We start from the raw sequence: 24,799 nt of genomic DNA on the forward strand, positions 1-24,799 counted from the left end.
TCTATTACAGCTGCTATGGAATGTATCTAGGTGACCTGGAGATACAGCCGGATTATACAGGGTGGTTATACATATGGAACGATAAGTGATCTCACTCGATTATTTCTAAACTATAAAAGATATCGAAAAACTAGTTACTGATTCTGAAAGTGCTTCACGAGCTCTTTCAAATGGTACCAATAATAGGTTACAGATTATGGAAGCTGGTAACATTGAATTTTTGGATTTTGTAACTTCTCGTTTCCACCCTGTATAATCCGGCTGTATCTCCAGGTCACCTAGATACATTCCATAGCAGCTGTAATAGACATTTAGGTACATACATTTACCAATTTTGGTGATAAATAGGCATTTTGTATTAGTTTTTGTATAACGCCTGAACAAAAACAAATGGTAATATTTTGGTGTTATACATAGATTTCGAATATAAAAAATATATAATTTAACTAATTAAGACATGACAAAAAAACTGAGATATGTCTCGTTTCTGTCGGGCCTGGGTCACAGATGACCGTTCTTCTTTCGTGATAGTTTGATTTTCACGATCGTTTCGTTCGAAAATCGACGTGAAAATCGAAGTGATGGCGAAGTTAAAACTGTCACAAATGCATTTATGGCATGCAATCTAGACGGCTCACATTCTGTATTCGTTCGTTTCATTCAAATGACGTCGCTATCTGCTGTATAAAGGCCTTCCCCAAGGATTTTCATAACGACCGGTCCTGCGCTGCCCGCATCCAGGCTCTTCACCAGATCGTCGGTCCACCTAGTAGTAGGCCTGCCCACACGCTACGTCTTCCGGCCTGTGGTCGCCACTCGAGAACTTTTCTGCCCCAACGGCCATCGTCTCTACGAGCTATGTGCCCCGCCCAATGCCACTTGAATTTAGCAATTCTGCGAGCTATGTCGGTCACTTGGTTCTCCTGCGGATCTCCTCATTTCTGATTCGATCACGCAGGGAAACTCCGTTCCGTCGAACATTCTGTATTACGATAATATTATAAACTCCATAGCAAATTGAAGAAAAGTTATAATAGCCAAGACCTTCATTTTTATTAAGGAAACTCTTTCTCATGGTGACAGTGTATTTGCAATATTTATGAACAAAAACCCCTTTACAGCATCCATAAAACGATTTATGACCGTGATAAAAGTCATCATTTTGCACATTAAGGCTAAGTTGCACCACCTAACTTTAACGGTAACTATGACGATAACCGGTGCTTTTTGTATGGAATTTGACAGATTTTTGACGTTTGTCAAAGTTAAAGTATGATGGTGTAACCCAGCCTAAGTGAGGGACAGAGAGGACCAATCAGAATTCGATAGGATAGAATGAGAAGAAAGATTTGCAAACGTCACTTTTGTGTTTGATACAATGTCATTTTCAGAGATGGGTTTTGGAGAATGGGTATTGGGTAATAAATGTTTTCATATTATATCGTAAATAGAGAATCAAGTTTGTTAATTTTTACGTTAATACTTTTATACTAAGCACATTATAGTTTAAATACATAAATTTTCGAGTTTATTCTAGTCATAAAAATAGAATAATGGTAAAATTAAAATTATAAACTACAAGATTGTTCGAAAAAACATCGCAGACATGAATAAAAAAAAAACGCAATCTTCAAAATGGAAAAAAAAACTTTCACAAAATGCACAGAGTAAAAAATCAAAAAGCACCACGTGAAACGGAACGCATTTCTAATGAATCAAAATGAGTTATTTCTTCAATTTATCAAGTCTGTCTGCATTTTCCTTAGAAATACCATCGGTCAATCCTATATTCAGTAGAATACATACCATTCCAAATGGCATTTATGGTTTTGGCACGCTTTCAAGTATTTCTTTCAGGTCAAACGCTTGAAGAGTGTTTTTGTTTTTTTCATGATGACTAGCGCAGGCGTAAAGTATATTTGTCATTATAAATATAGAGCCGAGATATTTTTGATATTATCTCAGATTCTCGTATTCAAATACGAAAAGTTTTAATAATACTGAAAGTATAGTCCANTAAATATTAAGTATTTCAGTAAAATTTTCCAGTCACCTTTTTCAAATCTTTTTCGTACATAGAACTTTAATGTGAAAAGAAATAAAAAAGTTTTTTTTTTTTTTTTCATAGCATATTAAACATTTTTTTATTAATTCTATTGTTATTCTAAATTATTTCGCAAGTAAATGCAGACAGACAAAAAAAAAATTTCATGAATTTTATCTAATTTTCCTTTTTTTTCCACAGAATCGACCATAAGTGCCTAAAAGGGATGTGCCTTCAGTGTTAGTGCAGTGTCTTATAGTTGTACAAGTGTCGTAGTGACTATAGTGTTCTCTTTTTTGTGTGGATCCAAGAAAAAATACCGCAACACTATGGAGTTAAGGAGGATAGCTCTGCTTCTGGCGTTCTTCGTGGTGGCTGTCTGCTCGCAATGCTCAGGTATGTCTTTTTGTTTTTTTTGAGTAAAAAAGTTGGGACAACTTTTTTTTCGCAATAAGTTTGGACAACTTTTGATTTTTTTTAAACTTTGGACATAGATTTCCTTCATGCTATCTCCTAAACTTGTTATGAGAAAAACTGAAAAAAAAAAACGAGTGTATGAATGTCACATGTCTAGCTTACCTACTTTAAACACTCACGCCCGCATTTACAAACGATGCTTGCTTAAGTGAAGACGCAAATCGAATGCACAGCGTTGAATAGAGCTCCGTGATTGGTTCGTGTGTCACCCTGTGCGTCAACGCGCACTGTGAGACTTCATAGTAATGTTTGTGAATACGGGCGTCAATGTTTAAATATTAGTTTATGAAACTTTGGTGTCAGTTTTTCCATTCCTTCTTCATCACAAGACGATAACATGTTGTCTTAAACTGGTGAATCAGTTTTCATGCCCTTCAAATGTGCATTGAATGGCAATTTTTGTTATTGTTAGAACCACCACAAACAAATGTGTAATCTGAATGTAATGAATATCTATGCAAAAAAACAGTGCCAATGACATCATAGTACCAATTTGCAAAACATTCTTCATTTCAAAAACAGGCTGGATGCGTGATGCGGATGATTGCTTGCATCATTTGTTTTATTTTTGGTAATGTGTTACGATACGTCAATTCTTTAAAAAATACTACGATACAACCGGAATCCACGCACGCACCATGTTAAGCAAAAACTATTTTTACTATCTATACTAATGTTATAAAGTCGAAGTGTTTGTTTGTTTGTTTGCTTGTACACGCTAATCTCATGAACTACTGATCCGATTTGAAAAAATATTTTTGTGTTGGATAGCCCATTTATCGAGGAAGGCTTTAGGCATCACCCTACAGCCAAAAGGGGCGGAGCAGTAAAGAAAAATGTTGCAAAAACGGTAGATTTTATTCCAACTATTTTTACGCGTGCGAAGTCGCGGGCACAGCTAGTAATTCATAAAGCCATAACTGTGTTGAAGCTATGAATAAATTCAACAAAAAAACTAGTAAACAAATAGTTCGAAATACTTATGACACGATGTGAATAAAGCAAGGAAGTCTGAAAAAACTGGATGACTAAGAAGACTGAGCTATAATTTTAGACCGGTCTTGGTGAGTAAAAAAAGTCTAGTTTCGAGGTCAAGACGTTACTAGCTGCAGTAATAAAGCGTTGATACGTATTTTTGAGACGTTTTTTGTTTTGATTTTGAAATATTAAGAACTGTCATTTGCATTTTTTGTTATTTTTTTTTCAATTATGGCTTCATGTGGTTTGCACTAGCCAGTGTCACAAAATATGATGATTAATTTAGAAAAAAAAAATCGAGGCATAGAAAATTGGAATACGATCAAAATGTCTTCAAGAAGTGTGAGTTAAAAAACTAAGTATTCGATTTTTGGACATAAATTATATTATTTAAACTTTTTTGCGTGACAAAATAAAACGTGTCCTTTGAAGTATGGTAATATTACATGTAATGTCTAGGTATTAATTTGATCTAATACAGATTCAAAATATCATGTTCATGTAATTTTTTACTGATCCACCTGCGAAGATTAAATGAATAATATTTTTGTGTTTGATCAACAAGTGAATAATGCACTAATATTAGAATAACAGACACTGCTCGTGTTACAAATGGGCCTGTTATCTATGGCATGGTTTATGGACAATAAAATTTATTGATATTGCATTTCATCACACGGTGCAGTAATAAAATGTATTATGTTTCTCATGATGTTGCGATAAAAACGATCAATGTAGGTTAAATGTAAATAATTTTGTCTAGAACTTTGGGTTTAAAAATACCAACCTCTTCCTTTTTGAAGTCGGTTAAAAAGAGAGAAAATAATTCAATCTGACAAGAACTGTGGTTCTCATAATACACAGAAAAGCCTTCAGGCTACAACTGAATATGCTTTTAAAGTGCAAGTTCGCTCTATCAAGATCTCTTTAAACACCTCTTACGTGAGAAAACTTCCATATTTCTCAAAAAGAAAACAAACTTACAAAAAAGAAAAGTAGGTTAATGTTATCGCTAGCTCTACATTTTTTTACTATTAATAAAACTCATTCATACCGGAAAAAATAAAGCTAATCTCAACAAGCTAGATAAAAAACAAATCGATCCTCTTTGCATGACGCATGGCATGACCTCGAAAAAACACGTGACTACAGATTAAAAACGTCACGTCTTTCATCTGTCAATCATCATCACTTGCACCCTTTCTTTTAGGTTGTCATGAAAAGAAATTGAACCCTAATATTTACGGTAATTGGTTCATTATCAATCATAGTTCATGATTGCAGCCTCGCAGACAGATCGGAGCGCGGTAAAATTGCTGTCAGAGTGACAGCTGTTAAAGTTTTTTTTTTATTGAAGCGTGCGCTCGGAAATCAATTAAACTATTTTTATTAACAGTTATTCCCACACACAGGATTTTTTAATTTATGTAGATAGGTCTTTAATAAAACTGCATTTGCACATATTCGTAATGAAGTCTCATTAACATTTTTAATGATTTTACCGGCTTTTCGTAATTACGTTCTTTTGTTTTACACAACTGATAAGCAGTTTGCACAGATGTTTCGCTATCTGTGTGTATGGTTTCTATTAACTTTTGTTGTAGGATTATTTATTTTTTTATTTCGTTATTTCACATTTTATTTGCATTCACGAGTTCTCTTTATAAATGTTATAGATAAATCGATTTATTTGCGGTACTTATCAACAATTCAAGTCTCTTTTTAAAAACCTTTATTTTATCAGTATTTACGTTAATAGTTAGAATTTTTAAAATTATTTTGTTCCATATACAATAAAACACAGACCAATAAACAAGTCGCGCCCAAAATTCTGGGTTCAAAAACCCCATCCAATGGACAACACGCATAAGTTGTAATATTAAGTTAAATTATGACTTAATTTAAAGTTTAGATCACACACATTACACTAGTTTTTATTTCACCTCAATCCATCCAGTATTACCGAAGATAGAGCCTCGAGAAGTTTACGGACATTTTAANTGTTGCATTATGGAGGTACGGTCAGCAGCATATCAGACCATACATTTTTGTTGGAAAACCACTCTTAATACCACTTCATAAGACCCAGGAGTAAAGCTTGACGTGTCCTCGTCTAAATTATGGTTGTCATAAATTTTCACTGAGTGATGATGAGTTATGGGTTTTTGGATGCGGTATTATGCACATTGAATAGTCGAGTCAGCACATCAAGCATGGGCATCTTATGTGGTTGAAATAAAAGCTATTTTACGACGAAAATGTCAGGGCGTAGTGTGAGTTTACGTCAAACGCATTGAATATCGACTGCGTAAAAAAGTGACATTAAGGCGGTTATCACAATGCGCCGCGCTCCGCCGCGGAGCGCGGGGCGACAGATTTATCATTGTATGCAAGTACCTCAGAGCCCCGATTACGGTAACTTTTAACGTCTACAATTCAGACGCGTTTCTGATTCTGCAATACGATTGGTCAAAACAGCTGACGTACGCTGTTGAACGACCAATCGTATCGCAGAATCGAGAAGCGTGTCTGGATTGTTGACGTTAAAAATTACCGTAATCGGGGCTCAGTTTGTATAGAAAACACGCGTGGCACTTCACACTGACAACGCGTCCGCGCGCGTGATTTTTTATATGAAAATCACGCGCTCCGCGGCGGAGCGCGGCGCAGTGTGATAACCGCCTAATTAAGACTGGGTTGCACTATCTTACTTTAACTTTGACAAACGTCAAAAATCTGTTAAAATCCATACAAAACACCGGTTATCGTTACAGTTAGGTGGTGCAACTCAGCCTTAATGTATGACGGATTGTGCAGCGCGAGCGCCCCTAGCGGAAACTTTCAAGAACTAAAATCTTCATATATTTTTTTAACGCACTCGCTTTAGCTAGTGACGACGTTTGATGTAAACTCACACTAAGCCCTCAGATGGAATTTTTACAGTACTTAGTTTACTCGTACAGTTGACTAGATACTTATAACGTTGCAGGAGCAAGACTCTATAATTTTCCAGAGGAAAATTGAAGGATTAAAATTTGGCCTTCATTTCCCACGCGCAGGCCAGACGAGCTGAAGAAGTTTGGTGTTCACATTAATTTCTCCCTCTAACGCCTTTTACGAAGATAACGGGAGAATAGATAAAATGACCCTATTCTACTCTGCTGGGAAGCAAACGACAGTGTCCATAAACTACAGAAAAACACCGTTTTGACAGGTTATAAAAAGTATCTTGATTGACTGTAGATGTAAATAATGATCGAAGTAAAATATTCGTACATAGGATAAGCTCGTTTCCACCTGTGAACTGATCATCACTTTCTATCAGGTGAGATGCAAGCCAAGAGCGAAAAGGGAAAGTGGTTAAAACGGAAAATTCCCTCCTTTTCCATATTTCAGTTGGGTCTCCTCATAGACAAAACGACGAAGAAAAATATTTAGTTATGGTGTCTTTTTTTTTAAAATACATTAATATTATACATAGTCACACCCAGACCCGTCACAGAAATTAAAATTCATCATTTCAATTTCTGCCCGGCCGGAAATCGAACCCGGGACCTCTCGGCATAGTAGTCCGTTCTGAACCACTACACCAAACGGCCGTTCCGAAAATGACACGGTAGTATTTGTTTCAGTGATTAAAAGTCAAAGGGTAGTTCAATGGGACTTCTATAAACGGAAAGACTGAAAAAATCAATGATTCACAGAATAACGACTTAATAAAACTTGGAATAAATAAAACTTCTTATTGTGGTTCCACGGCAATCCACGGGTACACGGCTAAATGTTTTTTTCCGCCGGAAAAAGAGGGAAAATTCCCGTTGTTTTATAAGTTCAATGCCATGTCCAAAACAGTCATAATTACTCCACGTTTCCAAGTAAACAGGTGGGGTACCATCAAACGCTAGAATTGTTATCGTGCACGCGACTCGAGACATTTTGATTATGTGCTAATTAGTAGAGTCTAGACTCGAATTAATGCAGTTATTTCATTAGATATCTAATTAGGTATACTCAATTAACATGATGCACGTGTTCATAGTATGAGGAAAAACTTCATTACACACCCGCGGCTTCGCCCGCGTGGAATTTTGTTTGTCACAGAAAAACAATATCGCGCGCGTATTTGCTCACCGTTTAGACCTACCCTGGACTACGACAAACATTTTTAAACCAAAATCAGCTCAATCGGCCCAGCCGTTCTCGAGTTTTAATCAGACTAACGAACATCAAGTCATTTTTATTTTATATATATATATATAACTAGCTGACCCGGCGAACTCTGTTCCGCCTTAAAGGCAATAAATAAAACATCGCAATTTTTCCTTATTTTCTCACCGTTTAGACCTACCCTGGACTACGACAAACATTTTAAAACCAAAATCAGCTCAATCGGCCCAGCTGTTCTCGAGTTTTAATCAGACTAACGAACAACAATTCATTTTTATTTATAGAGATGTACTCGTAGATAGATAGATTTGCGAAGTAAAAGAATACAAGTTCGAAACGCTACCAACCGGTCATAATGGAAATCATTGGGAGAGGCCTATGTTCAGCAGTGGACGTCCTATGGCTGAAATGATGATGGTGATGATGAAGTTTGAAAAGACACGACTTAGGCGGTCTTATTGTTTCACAGTTAGAAAGAATGAAAGAAGTAGAAAGAAAAAAGTTTATGTTTTTCAAGACAATTCACCATGCGTTTTGATTTTGAAGATGCATTTATATTTAGTGCCAAATAAACTCCTTTCTGTCTTTTTTCTTCAGTAGATCTGTACTTTATGGCTCGGTTTCAACACAGTAGATAAATCAAACAGTACGGAAGCTTCATACAAACGCTCGAAATCAGACTCACGCACACAGACGCACGCTTTACACGAGAACTAAGCGAACCTCGCAGTCCATCCGTCGCGATTGTCGCGCGCGTTGTGTTTTTAATAATAATTTTATTGCAAGCACTGTCCGCTGTATTTTTAAAAAACATGCCACGAGTGTATTGCGTAGTATACAGCTGCTTGAACTCGGCATCTTCAAAACCAGAACTTTCATTTTTTAAACTTCGTAATAATTCTGAATTGTAAAAATGATTAAATATTACTTTTTAAATAAAATGCTTACATCTGATTTTGTAACAGTTCTTTTTAAATTACGTAATTATGCTTTTTAATAATTTATGTGTTCTATTTGATAAAGTAATTTGCTCCGCGCGCTTTTGTACTAAGTGATGAACTGTATTTGAAAAAAATGAGTCAATAGCTATGTGAAAGTAAGTATCCGGTGTTTTATTTATGAGAATAGAATATCTTCTACCGGCCTCTAATAGTACTTAATCAATTTATTCGATTTATTCGATCATTATAGAACCTAATTAACGTTTTATTTTTTGTTAACTACTTAGTCAATTAATTTATTCCATTAGGTATTTGATAGTTAAAAAACCTAAATAAACGTTTTAATAAATAAGTAAGTCAGAACCTCATTAATTTTATAAAGATTAAGAGTGCCAACCCTAACACTCAGTTGAAGTGTAGGTATTTAACTCGCCGAAAGGGCTAAGTTTCCGTACTGCTTTATAGTGACCGANTGCGACGAAGCACGGTTCGAGCGCGTCGCGCTTTTCGTACTCATTTCAATATTCAGCGATTAAGTGATGGCCAAACTTACCTTATCGTGAGTGCAAAAGTTCAGGCAAAAAATCATTAGTTTTATTTGTATTCATTTTTGAAGTGAAAATATTCCCTCTGGTCACCTTTTATTTCTTCTTCACTTGCTTAAATAAACTGAAAAAACAATATTCCAGTATAGACTGGAATTACNCATTCATTTTTGAAGTGAAAATATTCCCTCTGGTCACCTTTTATTTCTTCTTCACTTGCTTAAATAAACTGAAAAAACAATATTCCAGTATAGACTGGAAATAATATTCCATTAAGAATACGAGAAAAATCTTAAATTTTTAGTCTAATGTCGGTTTTCTTTAATTTATTCTTAAATCCCAAATCCGTCTGTCAACTATCAAACGTCAATATGTATTTGGTCAAAATATTTACGGTTTTCGAAGTTTTTGCATTTCTCATATTGTTTGCGACTACTTAAACAATTTGAAAGTAAAAGCATCAAAAATTATGGATATTTCATCAGAAAAAGATAAAAATTTGACAGTTGAAGGTCATTTTCGTTTTCGTTTTCGTTTTCGGCCGAAAATGGGACTGCAGCCGAAGCTTCGTTTTCGTTTTCGTTTTCGGCTGAAAATCCATATTCGGTCGGACACTATTAGCTCATATATCTACTGTGGTTTCAACCAAGGCGGAACGGAGCGGAGAAATGTTTTGAATGACCAATCAGATTTCATTCTGAAAGTGTCATATAATCTGAATGAAATCCGATTGGTTATTCAAAACATTATGTCTATTAGTAGACATAAAAAACAAAACACTTGTTCACTCTATTTTATGAAACATGATCTCATAGCTTTCCCAAAGTAAAGTTCAGAGATAAGTTTTGTCGCAATGTGTGCTCTTTCTGTGGGCTTAATGAGACTGACGTAATTATCTTGGCCCCTACTAAGGGAATATTAAAGCCATGTATTCATAGGTTGTTATGTACTTCATGATCCAACAGTTTAAGGACTGGTTTGATTCCGAGAGGGTCAAAAAAGTGAAAAAAAAAAGTTTTTTTACTAACTTGATTGATTTTGGCTTCACTTACCTGAACTGTCTGAAATTACCCCAAATTAAGCATAGCTTTATGTCATGGTGATTAGATTTAGGAATGGATTATGGTTCCACGTCTTCTAATATAAATACACATGCTCATCACACTAACATTATGTCACTATAGACCCCAGCAGGATTCGAACCCGCAACTGCAGCGGTCATGGTCATGTTCATAGTCAGACCCTGCAAAAGGTATGATTAATAGAGTCTGGCAAGTAAAATGTCAAATCTCTCCAATTTTAAACTTATTCAATGAAATATAAGATTCAAAATCAGAAAAAATATCATGGTAAGTTTGTCTATGTGCTGTTGAAAGTACGTAACAAACTCGATACTAACTCACTTTACCGACATTTCTAATATCCACTAGTAGGGTTTTATCATATAAAATGTGCGTAGCTGTGTACATTGTACCTTATCATAGTTACGAAATTCTTGATAACGGCTATAAAAACGTCTCTAAGTTCCGCGTACCTAAAATAAATTATTTTTGAAGCACGTTGTAGAGATGGTAGAAAAATGCGGAAGGAACTGAATAATTTGGACTTAAAAGATGTATTTAAAAGTAGAGGTGAAAAGAGATATAAGACTTCATCATCATTATCATCACTTCAACCACAGGACGTCCACTGCTGAACTAGGCCTCCACCAATGATTTCCACATCGCCCGGTTGGTAGCGGCCTGAGTCCAGCGCCTTCCTGCTACCTTTATGAAGGAGGACAAAAGACTTGATTAGGTTTTAATATTAATTATATTAATTTAAGTGTTTTAAGAAGTGGACACCCAACAAATCCTCAACCACGGAGGAACTGGCTATCTTACCTCTAACTGCCGGAACACAACAGTGCTGTTAGCATTGTTGTTATGGCGACAGACTTAGTTAGGATGGTGGTAGCTAGCCAGGCGGACTTAGAACAAGCCCTACCACCAACCAAACCGAACAGAAAAATCTGCCCCCACTGGGAATCGAACCCGGGACCTCTGCGTTTGAAGCAGGTGGTCCTACCACTAGACCACAGAGGCGGTTGACTGGATGGAAAAGTTTATGAAGGAAGGCACCAGGATTGTAACCTTATTTTTTACAAGAAACCATAGAAGAAGATTTACCGTCAAATGATATTAAAGTTTAAGTAGCTATGTGGGTCGCTGAGAGTAGAATAGAAACACCTCCATTCTTCACGTGGATGTCGTAATAGGCGACTGAGGGTCAAATATGCGAACATCAGGCCTCCCCAACCCGTTTGGCCAGTGTGGGGAGTGTAAGCCAAATCCTCCATTTGCCTCTGGTAAATTAGAGGGTCGTGGTCCTGCAGTGGAGACTGAGGCTGGTTTTAGTGTCACGCGGACTGTCAGTGCGGATCGCTTCGCACAGCAGATCTGTATGAACTGCTACGGGACTATTCCCACCTCTCGTTCCCACCACTGCAACTCCTGTGTAGCCAGGATCTACAGCTTGACCGCCACAAAAACCCAACCAATGAAGGTCAAGTTTGTCCCGGGGGAAAGTTAAACTATCATTGGACCCGCAACGAAATTAATCAGAAGAACATAGGAGGAGTTCGAAATTAAGGTTCGACTTCCCTCCATTGCAAAGCGGATGACAGGTGACAAACAAAGGTTTAAAACCTTTAAGAAAAGATTATGCACCACGGACAATAAATTAAATTAAGGGGGCCTATCTTATGAGCAATTAGCAACTACCTGCCAATAATATTTTTCACAAAATCGCTTAAAAGCACGGAAATTGTGTGACGTGCTTTCGTGGGAGCGAGCGGTTCCTCCGGACCGCATTACTCTAAAACGCTCCGTAGAAGTTCATACAGATTAACCGTGCGGAGCGGGTCCGCACCGGACGGTCCGCGTGACACTAAAACCAGCCTTAAAGACCTGATGATTATAATAAGGTTAACTAAAAAGGTAAACATGACCAAAATCACGTACAATGACTGATTTGGCGTTAGGTAAGAGGCAAGAGGAATTTGATACTCGGCTCTATGATAACAGCGCTGATAAGCACTTTCACGTTATCAAGCGATTTTACGCAAGAACTGTTACAGCATTATGTACAGTCAGCGTCAATTAGTTCGTGACACCCAAAGTGGCCAAAAAGTTGACAACACAACACTTTTTGGCTACTTTTTTTTAAAGATTATTAGTTAATTTGTTATTGCACAAATTACTAATACTCCCGTTAGTCCCTCGTACTAAGCTAAATATGCTTGTGTCACGAGTGAGCTCACCACAATAGTCGAGCGGTGGCGGGGACCGAACCCGCGTTCCCCTGATCACGAGTCGGCCAGTCCGACCCCTTCACCACTCGGCTATCTTGACTTTGGTTGTCACGAATTATTTGACGCTGTACTAATGACGGCAATTCAAGCTATACACTGACGTAATGCAGTTGCAAAAGGTACTATTTTGCAACTGAAATGTATTTCTTACGTGCCGTTGACTCTATAATGTAAGTATGAAAGTACGAGTACATTCTTCCGACCACTATAAATGCTTTTACACACCATTATACATTATCTACACGGGATAGGTACATGGGTAATTTCATGTTCTTGGTCATTACATTTCTATACGCGATCATTATTTCCAAGCAGCAGGTAATATGAATAAAATTACTTCTCCACGCGATCTAGGATGTTAGACAGATCATTTTTAGCTATTATAATATGAGTTACTGACGAACAATTGAGGTACAAGTCATGATTATTTTAATCTAAAGTGAAATACTACTCACTGATTAATCAGGAAATATTAGAAATATAACATCTACAACGTAGAAAGTGTTCAGCAGTGGACGTCCTATGGCTGAAATGATGATGATGATGATGATGATGATGAACATCTACAAACTTGAAAGGCAGGTAGATTCCATAATAGGGTGTAGATCCGCTAAGAACGGATTTTACGAGACTCGACCCCAAAGGGGGTAAAACGGGGTCCATTCTTATTGCACAGCCTATCTAGTAGTACATAAATTGTTTTGCTAAGAATACTTATGATAATTTATGACTGCAGTCTGTGAACTGTCCCTGTCAGTAAGTATGTGTTCATGTTTTCACACAAACATTTTGCCTTCAACTGGATTCGACTCCGCGACTTCAAGTGGCGGTTTTTTAAAAACAGTAACTTATTAAACAATAAAAATGTCCATTTACATAAGAATCACATAGAAAAGATAAAATTACGTGGAGGAAACCTTGATCATGAATTGGTCAATGCATTTTCGGTGTTATATAAGGCGCGGTCTTGGCAATGAAAAAGGTTTTTGACATTACAATAATTTGGCTGAGTCGAAGAGGTATGATTGTGTAAGAACTGTAAGAAGTATCTCAATTATGGTTTTATTTTGATACTTGCATTTTATAGACTTGATAATTCTTAGAAAGTAAAGGTTTAGAGCCCCGGGAGGTTAGAGACATATGATCAATGAATTAACTTACGTTTTATAAGCTGTCATAGGAAACAACGATTTCAAAATATAAGACCGAATCAAATCACTTCCTTGCAAATTATAGAAGAATCACAAAATAGAAATAAATGTTTATTGATTTCAAAGCAACTGAAAATCTTATTTTACAATTAATTGAAATTTAATGGGTTTTAGGGCGGACTCATTGGTTTATAGTTTCCACTACTGAAATCCTATTAAAATGGTGGAGTAATTTTAGGAATGTAATAGCAACCTAGAACTAAAATACATATGTACCTAGTTAACTATATGTATTTAGCTCTCATTTAAAGAGTTTAATTAAAAAGGAGAGAATTCAACAAATCCACTTAGGAACCATAGCACTTCTTTACGAGATAGAATCAGAAATGAGGAGATCCGTAAACGAACTAAAGTCGCTGACATAGCCCGACGGATTAGCTGAAGTGGCAATGGGCAGGGCACATAGTACGCAGACCTGACGGCCGATGGGGCAGCAAGGTTCTGGAGTGGAGGCCGCGTACCGGAAAACGTAGCGTGGGATGTCCACCCACAAGGTGGACTGACCACATCATAAAGGGAGCAGGAAGGCACTGGACGCAGGCCGCTACCAACCGGGCAACATGGAAAGCATTGGGGGAGGTCTATGTTCAGCAGTGGACGTCCTATGGCTGAGATGATGACGATGATGATGATGACGATGATGATGATGACTTAGGAACCATAGCAGTAATCAAGTTGAAAGCAAAACAACTACTCAACATTTTATGCAATTAATCAAGATTACATTTGACCTTGAACGATTGTTACGTGTCGTGTACTCGTAGTTACATAAGGTAGTTACTTGGCAATGGTCAGGCTTTTGTTTAATTGTTATTGTCCGTTTACCGGTCCATTAACATGCTTCGACCTTGCACTTGACAATGACAATGGTGGAGGAAGATGCTATTTTATTTTGCTCGTGATCTGCGACTTAGTCTAGACTAGTTAGTTTCATGGTGAATTAAGAATTTGTTATTGTTCATCTGAAGCTTTTGAAATAACAATGCCGGAAATTGGCGTCTTTTTTTTTATTACAAAATAGTGTAATAAACCAAACTTACTATGACATGTATATCTCTAAACTCAGTCTGAACTGCGTTACGAGCATTAGAAGTTTGATGATTTTACATACTAGATTTGCTTTTTACACTGTATGTGTAAACAAACAATACCATCCATTAACCCTACGGTGGTCGCGCTCTAAAATATTACGTTAATGGTCGCGCGGATTACATGCGTAAGCCATTTTATGGAGTAAAAAAAGAAGACAATGTCTTCTTTTTTTACTCCATATCTCTTTATAAAAACATGTTTCTTTATTTTTTATATTTATTGTTATGTATTAGATAATTAAATAATCAAACAAAGAAACCAGCAGTTTCTCTCAGTTTTTATAAATTAACCAAAACATAAAAATCATCATTTTTCATCAAGAAAATGTCAACTTTGACAGTTTAGAAATTATTTAGTACTAATTGCACTTATTTATTAATTATATTTTGAACAGGAGATACAGGCCATCATGGAATGATAAGGACAAATAAATTTGTTGCACGAATTACAAGTATTTCCAGTACTTTGATTTCGATTTCATCCGCAGTCAAAGTAGCGACCTAAAAAACTCCGCTGTGATGGTTCTGAGTTAGATGGCTAATCACTGGTCTGAGAAACTTGTTCTCTTGTGGAAGAATGTGCACTTCTTCATCAGAAACCGAAGAGTCGCCAGAAGATACGCTTTCACTGTCAATTACTTCTAGCCATTCTGCAATTTGTGCTTTTTGTCTATTGTTCATGTTTTTTATCTGAAATACAATGATTTTATTGAAAACACAAATGTAAATACATACCTATGCCGTAATTATTTATTATAAAGCATTAATTTACACTAATAATGCAAAAACAAACACATTAAATAAAAAAGGTAACTTAAAAAATACTTACGTAATTGGTCGCGCGGATTACACGGGTAGACCATCGGAATTTACGGGGCTCCTGCGACACAACCACAAGCGACCTGGCGCTCACACGTCATTAAGTGTGATCTTCGACTATGCAACTTAAAGTACACGAAGTATCAAAACGATCGCGTTGACCGATTTCAAAATATTCGACAATTTGCACGAGTGGATTACGGGTGTAATCCGCGCGACCACTGTAGGGTTAAAGGCTCCAGACATCAGTGTGGAGTAGAATCAGCGCAATAAAAAAATAGCGCAATATTAAATACCTATATAGTTTGGTCGATGGCCGCGCGAAAATATAAAAGACGCCACCTTCCATACAAAATCTGGCATTGCCATTTGTTCAGGGTATAATAATTACAGTGGGCTAATTCAAAGACAGTCAGAGTAGGTATAAGGCTGATTTGCACCACTTAACTTTGACCGTAACTATAACGTTAACCGGTGTTTTTTGTATGGAGATTGACGTTTGTCAAAGTTAAAGTAAAATGGTGCAACCCAGCCTTACTCTTAATTTTTATTAGCAGACAATGGTGATTGAAATCCGAGAACATCAGCACTTAACAAAATATTACAAGTATTTGTAGATCAATATAAAGACGAGTTAATGTCCCTTCACTCTTTTTCTTTAAGAATAAGTAGAGTTGAGTAAAATCAAGACTGTAGTTTATAAGATTTAGCAAGATACTGTTAAAGGTAATTGAAATATTATCAACATAAATGACGATGATATTTTGATTGATTTTTCCATATACATGAATGATACCAAACTTAGCAACTAGTATTTCTTCATTCCGATATCGAAACAGGTTTACGGAGGAGGTTACGAAATATCGTGGTATTCGAATAATGAATCGATCGACTCGAACAATACTATCGAGATCCGATCTCCGAGTTGGTATTCGATTAATATTGAAATTTACGTTCAGTACAGTCCGGTGCATAATGGGACACTTCAGTACAGTTTGGTACATTATAATTATGATATCCTTCTAATATTGCATAGAAGTAGAAGATTGCGCAATTTGTAACAATAAATGGGGGGATGTCTGATACTTTTTCACGCAAAAACTACTGAAAGGATATTAATAATAATTTATAATTTTATATGATTTAGTAACACATAAGTATAGGCTAGAATTTAAGCTATTAAATTTAACTTTAGACAAAAGAGTTTGATTCCCAGTGGGGGCATATTTTTCTGTTCGGTTTGGTTGGTGGTGGGCTTGTTCTAAGTCCACCTGGCTAGCTACCACCATCTTACCTAAGTCTATTGCCATAACAATAATGTTAACAGCGTTGTTGTGTTCCGGCAGTTGGAAGTAAAAAGCCAGTTCCTCTGTGATTGAGGATTCCGGGTGACGCTTGCTTCCATCTTTAATAATCACTTTCCATCAGGTGAGATTTCCAAGAGGTTCCTCTCGGTGAATAAAAAACTAATTTCTGTACAAAGTAGGCTATTATATCTTTGTCCTATATACACAATAAGCCTTATTAATTCGGTCTCCTAGTCCAAGATGGCCGATAGCCACAGTTCCATTAATCTATTGGGCGCGGCTGCGACTCATTACAATAGCCTAGTTCAGTGATTCCCAAACTGTTTCAGTTCATAGGATATCTACCTAAAAGGTTTTAAACCTTTGTTTGTCACCTGTCATCCGTTTTGCAATGGAAGGAAGTCGAACCTTAATTTCGAACTCTTCGGATTAATTTTGTTGCGGGTCCAATGACAGTTTAATTTTCCCCCGGGACAAACTTGACCTTCATTGGTTGGGTTTTTATGGCGGTCAAGCTGTAGATCCTGGCTACACAGGAGTTGCAGTGGTGGGATTTTTTTTGTGTAGATATTGTGTGTGTAGTTTACAATGAAACTGACAAGAAAAGTAGCAAACGGTATGTACTCATAGGTACAGCACTGGCAGGTAGGGTTTGGTTAAGGCAATAAACAAACAGTGGTTCTACTACTTATTCCCCACGATGCCCCAGGGTACCGAGGCTCACAGTTTGAGAATCAGTGGCGTAGTTAATCGCGTTGAGAAATTAATAGGGCCAACGTCAAGTATTCTGGAGGGACTAATGAAGAAACATTGGAGTACCGGGAATGTAAGGGGGACTTGACAATGGGGTTTCAGCTCATGGAGTAAATATTAGGCATTCTTTTTGTCTGTTACAGTAAAAAAAATGCATAAAGATATTAATATTGTAGTAGGTACTGCCTGAATAACCCTGAATGGAAACCGACGATCTGGTGAAGGTCGCGGAAAGTATCTGGATGCGGGCAGCGCAGGACCGGTCATTATGGAAAATTTTGGGGGAGGCCTTTGTCCAGCAGTGGACGTCATTTGGCTGAAACGAACGAACGATACCTAAAGCGAGATTTACAAAATGAATAAATGATGACAGCAAACAAATTATTATGGATATGACACAATTCCAAATAAAAATAAATTATACCAAACTACCTATACCTACTCGTAATAATACCAATTTCGTAGCTCCAAACTAGCAAAGCCGCTACTATGACTACTGGATAAGCATTAATAATGTGTAGTAACAAGTGATAAAGAGGCCTTTTATAGATACTTTATATCAACCATAATACTTGATAAGCCGTTTACGAAAATCATTCAAATACTTTCATCTAAAATTTAAGCCACACACGAATTCGGATCTTACAAGCATAATATCACCATTCATTAATCTTTCATATAAATTCATGAGTATTACGTAACTCAATGAATAACATTACAAGACAATACAATCGATTGTGTATCGATTGTTCAATGCATTAATCATCGATTTAAGTCATTGATCGAATAAGGGATAATGAAGTGATTGGGTGAGATTTATTAAGTTTTTGAGAATGTTAACATAATCTCTTTGTCATTATTTTTTGGGACTATTCCCACCTCTCGTTCCCACCGCTGCAACTCCTGTGTAGCCAGGATCTACAGTTTGATCGCCAATAACCCAACCAGTGAAGGTCAAGTTTGTCCTGGGGGAGAGTTAAGCTGTCATTATTTTATCGCAAATATAAGACAGGGTCAGATCAGAACTCTAGAGTCAAACTTAATTCAACCTAATGCCGTCCACTGCTGGACAAAGGCTTCCCTCTTAGATTGGCACAACGACCGGTCTTGCGCTGCCCGCATCCATGTGTTTTCTGCGATCTTCACCAGATCGTCGGTCCACGGAGTGAAGGCCTGCCCACACTAAGTTTTCTATTGGCTCGATTTGAAAAATCCTTTACCATTAGGATCCTACATTATTTCTGATGAATATAGGCGGCACGAATTCGGAGTTAGTTAGTACTAAACCACAAATCATCATCATCATTTCAGCCATAGGACGTGCACTGCTGAACATATGCCTCCCCCAATGCTTTCCATGTTGATCGATTGGTTAGCTGCCTGCGTCCAGCGCTTCCCTGCAACCTTTATGAAGTCGTCGACAAAGAATCATTATACTAATTAAAATAAAAATAAGCTTTACGTTAACACATTAATAACCTAATCATGTTTGTTAGAACAGCACGTTCGTTATACACGGCCTCGCGGAAATTAATGCAAGCGTTAATATTAGCCAACCTTGTAAACCATTTTGTAATTAAGCAAATATAGATCTAGAAGATATTGCGCCGTTGCTTATAAGTATCATCATCATGAAGTTGTTTAATTTTACTCTTTTTTTATCCACAACGAGTAAGCTCTTGGCCTGTATCTCACCTGATGGTAAGTGATGATCAGGCCGAAGGTGGAAGCGAGCTTCACCCGGAATCCTTAACCACGGAGGAACTGGCTATCTTTCCTCTAACTGCCGGAACACAACAATGCTGTTAATATTGTTGTTATGGCGACAGACTTAGGTAAGATGATGGTAGTTAGCCAGGCGGACATAGAACAAGCCCTACCACCAACCAAACCGAACAGAAAAATCTGCCCCCACTAGGAATCGAACCCGGGACCTCTGCGTCTGAAGCGGTCTTACCACTAGAGACCACAGAGGCAGCTCTACACCAAGAGTTGTAATTTTTTTTGTCTATTCTATCATGAGATCAGTCAGAAGACTGTGCGCAGATTTCTTCTGAGAATATGGGCGATGAGAGCAAATTCCCCACTGGGACTTCCTCTATGATTAATTCTGACTCTATCAAGATAGTTATGTCTTTAGTTTTTCTTTCTACTGCAGAACTACCCTCTATCCCTCTCGAACTTACCAGATTTTCGAAAATTAAATGTTTGTCATCATCAGGTCATTTAGTCTCCACTGCAGGAGCGCGACTCTCTAATTTACCAGAGGCAAATGGAGGATTTGTCCTACACTCCCCACGCTGGCCAGACGGGTTGGGGAGGCCTGATGTTCGCATGTTTGTCCCTTAGTCGCCTCTTACGACATCCATGGGAAGAATGGAAGTGTTCTTATTCTAGTCTGCAGTAATCACATCACTAGCTTTACGTGCAAGGCGTGCAATAACTGAAGATAACGGGACTATTTGCACCTCGTTCCCACCGCTGCAACTCCTGTGAGCCAGGATCTACAGCTTGACCGCCAATAACCCCAACCAGTGAAGACAAGATTGTCCTGGGGGAAAGTTAAATTGTCATTTTTGATTTTATTTGACTGATTTGTTATCGTTTTACTTGACAATTGTACACAATATTGACATTTTTAATTGATATTATTTGCACGATTGTACCTATAACTTGTTGGCGCGTTGGATTTTCTGTAAGCCTTCAAGCAGCCTTCTAGAATAAATAAATTGGACCCGCAACGAAATTAATCAGAAGAACATAGAAGGAGTTCGAAGTTGAGATTTCGTGACTGAAAATAAAATTTTCGATCATGAATAAAGGATAAAGTAACGGTAAACTTAACCTCAATATGGACTCAATTAAATGTGTTCCCATCAAACAATTGGGTCAATAATTTACATACAGATGTCGCTGTCTCACATGCGATGCAGTTACAGCAAGTCCGGATAAATCCTGTGGCCTATTTCGTTGTAATAAGGTGTTATTTTGTAGCAAAAATGTATTGTCTGATGTGCAGACAGTAACATACATAAAATCACTTCGGAGAAGTGTTACCGACGGATATATTTACAAAGTTATTCGAATTTTAACTTTGTTGCAAAGGTACAAGGTGTGAAATTGGGAAGTACGATCTCGACTTTCGCAATAACACTTTGTACTTTTTTCTCTTAAGTCGAAAGCTTAAAATAAACATAACTGAATGGGATTTAATCACAATGTAATGTAACCTTGAAAGAATAAAGTCTTCAATCGAGGTTTTGCTTCTATGGATCTTAAGATCGAATATTGCTTAGAGGATCTCTTGACCTGTATCTCACCTGATGAATCATCAACCACAGAGGGACTCTCTTAGAACCTGCAATAAATTTCATGGCAGTTGGTATTATGTTATTAGGTTGGTAGCGGCCTGCATCCAGGAAGGCTGCTACCAACCAGTTTTTACAGAAGTCATTGGGGGAAAGCCATTTTCAGCAGTGGGTTTTTATTGCCATTTGGATACATCCAGACTACACAGGAGTTGCAGCGGTGGAAACAAGAGGTGGGAATAGTTCCGTATATTCAGCAGTGGACGTTCTATGGCTGATATGATGATTATGATGGTCTTCTATTCGAACACAGAGGATGTTTACCATTACACGTCGGTGTAAATAACCGCGTACCCGCTGCCCCAGTATCCCTGTATCCCCATATAGTCGTGACTCAGATTCTCAGTTTGTTTTTCTCCTGCCATGCTTTCAAGTAATTCGAGATTCGTTATTTTTATTTTACACACGGTCAAATAACTTGGGAGTAATTTGCAATAAGTGTATGTGATTGTGGTAAGTGAACCGGTTGGCGAGTAGTTAACCGCTTGGGGTTGCCATGATACAAAATCAATTTGGTTCAAACGTGTAATTTATTAAAATACTGTCTGACTCCGCGAATTTCGTTCCGATTTTGGAAATTTCTAGCCTATGATCATCAGGCATTATGTAGGATTCAAAATGGTGAAAGAATTTTTCAAATCGGTCCATTAGTTTCAGAGCCTATTTATTTCAAACAAATAACAATCAACAAATTTTATCATTCTTTCTTGAAATATTAGTGTACCTAGGTGACTTAGGTTTCATCTTTTGCACCAACATATTAATAAATACCTATGATAATGACATAATTAGAAAATCGTAAAGCTGTTCCCACTTCCCGCAAAGATTATAAGTATCAAGGATAAGAAATGCCTAAAGAAAATGCAGTTCGCATCAGAAATACTATTATCGCTGAAAAATAGTAAGAAACTGTCTGTTATAACTAAATTACCGTATAAATAAGTCTTCCACCCCTATACCTCCAACATATGTAATTATTAATTAGTCATGTCTAAAACTGCATAAAAACGTCATTATTCAATTTAATCTTATAAACCATGGAATACAACCGTGTGACGTCCCGAATGGATGACACGGTCACGTGACGTCACTCACCCCACACGGTGATAGTTTTATGAATGAATTATGTTGTTCATTAAATGATCTTTATACACATGCACACTAAACAAGTTTAACTTGGACCATTATTTAAAAAAAAAATCAAATTTCGAAAATCTGGCCTAAGTAGGTACAACAGGTTCCCCTATAGTTTGAAATAGAATTATTATGTTTAAACAGTAGAAGTTTCAATTACAGTAAAACATAGTTAAAGATATTAAGGTAAAGTAAATTTACAGACATTCCAACTGCGCCAGAAGGAATATTACTACAGTGAAATAATGTAAGATCCACCCACAAGATGGACCGACGACCTCATAAAGGTAGCAGGAAGGCACTGGATGCAGGCAGCAACTAACCGGCCATTGTGAAAATTATTAGGGGAGGCTTAATGTTCAGCAGTGGACGTCCTATGGCTGAAATGATTATGATAATGATGAAATAGAGAAGACCGTATTGGGTTTTCCTATTTTTCATTAATTCATCACGTTTAAGTACTTACCTACCTCGTCATCAACATCTTAATATATTGTAAGAAGCTTTAACTAAAAGCTTAAACTCTCCTTCCTCAAGTTCAATATGGCTCCCACGCATTGTTTACATTACACACACATACACCCGACGTTGCTCACCCTTGTTTAGTCTGTACCCACAGCTGTTTTAAAGTTGCAATCATAAAAATCTTACGTGCTCCCAACTTAAACAATGTTCGAAATTATTACAGAAAGAATTATTTTGGTCGTGTGGTTCAGGCAGAATTTGACCCCAATCTTGTAAAAGGCGACTAACGTCCGTATTCACAAAGGATGCTTGCTTAAGTGAAGCAGCAAATCGAACGCAAAGCGTTGAATAGAGCTCTGTGATTGGTTCGTGTGTCACCCTGTACGTCCACGCCTCATAGTAATGTTTGTGAATGCGGGCGTAAGGGACAAATATGCGAACATCAGGCCTCCCCAACACGCCTGGTGACGATGGGGAGTTTAGGCCAAAACCTTCAATTATCTCTGGTAAATTAGAGAAGGCTCTGCAGTGGAGACCAAATGATCTGATGATGATGAATACATAGTATAAAACAATAGGTTGCTCCCGCTGTCTGATCGCTAAGATCTTTTACACTACGTAACTGATTTTAATGGGGTTTTAAGAAATAGAGTGATTCAAAGGGCGGGTTGCTACGGGACTATTCCCACCTCTCGTTCCCACAGCTGCAACTACTGTGCAGCCAGGATCTACAGCTTGACCGCCAGTAACCCAACCAGTGAAGGTCAATTGCCTCGGGGCGGGTTGCTAGTAATACCCATTGATTCCATTGTAACCTTTCAAAGCAAAGCAATCATCATCAACATTGACCTTCGTTTCATCGTCAATCGTCATTACCATCAAGAATTAGGCCTCTAATTACCGTACACAGCCAATCAAGCTTCACATTGGACTGCATGCGCACACGCAGCCCGTAGGTCATTGCCAATATCAATTGAACAAACTTTTTCCGCGTCTCGTTGCGAATTTGGTCCGAATTGAAATGCTTCAATGTCATTTTTATTAAGTTTTTATTATTGAGTACAGTCGTCCCATCAGAATCGTACATTCGTTCCAGCCAAATGACGTCCTCTGCTGGACGAAGGCCCGCATCCAGTTTCGTCCCGCTACCTTCACCAGAACGTCGGTTCACCCAGTGGGAAGCGTATCTACGCTACGACTTCTGGCCCGTGGTCGCCATTCGAGAACTTTTCTGGAAGATTTAATGAATGCTATTGATAACGCCACTCTTGTAGCGAAGTTTTGGCCAGACGCTGTTTGTTGTCAACACGACAAGAAGGAGAAGTGTATCTAAATATAAATAACTCAAAGGTGTCTGACTGACTGACATAGTAATCTATCAACGCACAGCCCAAACCACTGGATGGATCGGGCTGAAATTTGGCATGCAGGTAGACATACACAGGTTATGACGTAGGTATCCTAAGAAAGAATTAGAAACACCACCCCTAAGGGGGTAAAACGGGGTCCACGCGTACGAAGTCGCGGGCGGCCGCTAGTTTTTAATAAACTGCAGTAGTAATCTTTTAGATTACGAGCTTTCTATCTACACTAACACTTCCTTCCTCACACGACAAAAAACAACCCTATAACCATCTTGTTTTCATCGCCCCAATATTGAACCATAAACAAACCATAAACCGGCCTTTCGTCGCCCCAACGTCATTGAAGGGTTAACGAAGCTTCGTAAGAGTTAAAACCCTGCAATGCGCTCAAGTGGTCTCAATGACCGGCACTAAAACGTCACTCATACTTTTAATTTGAATCTTTGCAGGTCATTTGTCAATTTCTTTTTTGTGGCTTCAATGAGAAATAAATCTTTCACTATACAGGGACGTATAAAAAATAAGAACTTCACTCTGTCTGTAGAGTTCTGTCGCCCTTGTCCTAAAATTCTGATTTGATTTGTTTGGTTACACAGAACCAACATGTTCTCATTCTCGCAGTGATTCATTCTTAGCAGACGTCAATGTCATCATCATCACCATCAACTTATGATAGACTGTTTCCTGTTGAATGTAAAATATGGGTCTACGATATTCCCACCTCTCATTCCCACCGTTGTAATTCCTGTGTAGTCAGGATCTACAGCTTGACCACTACTTGTT

The 24,799-nt window shown here is 37.6% G+C and overlaps 1 long non-coding RNA gene and 1 other non-coding gene across 2 annotated transcripts in view; one reads left to right on the forward strand and one right to left on the reverse strand.

Annotated features, from left to right (window-relative positions):
* LOC114355337 (uncharacterized) overlaps positions 1–24,799 on the forward strand; it is a 121,735-nt gene that overhangs the window by 18,852 nt on the left and 78,084 nt on the right. Inside the window, exon 2 of the long non-coding RNA XR_003656098.1 lies at positions 2,246–2,440. This is a non-coding gene — a long non-coding RNA (uncharacterized LOC114355337). The remainder of the gene's footprint in view (positions 1–2,245; positions 2,441–24,799) is intronic.
* Positions 11,165–11,236, reverse strand: TRNAL-CAA (transfer RNA leucine (anticodon CAA)). Its single transcript has one exon. It is a non-coding gene; the product is annotated as a tRNA-Leu (tRNA).

This window comes from Ostrinia furnacalis, unplaced genomic scaffold (genome assembly GCF_004193835.3).
Source record: "Ostrinia furnacalis isolate ACB-3 unplaced genomic scaffold, ASM419383v2 OfSCF2392, whole genome shotgun sequence".
NCBI classification, from domain to species: domain Eukaryota; kingdom Metazoa; phylum Arthropoda; class Insecta; order Lepidoptera; family Crambidae; genus Ostrinia; species Ostrinia furnacalis.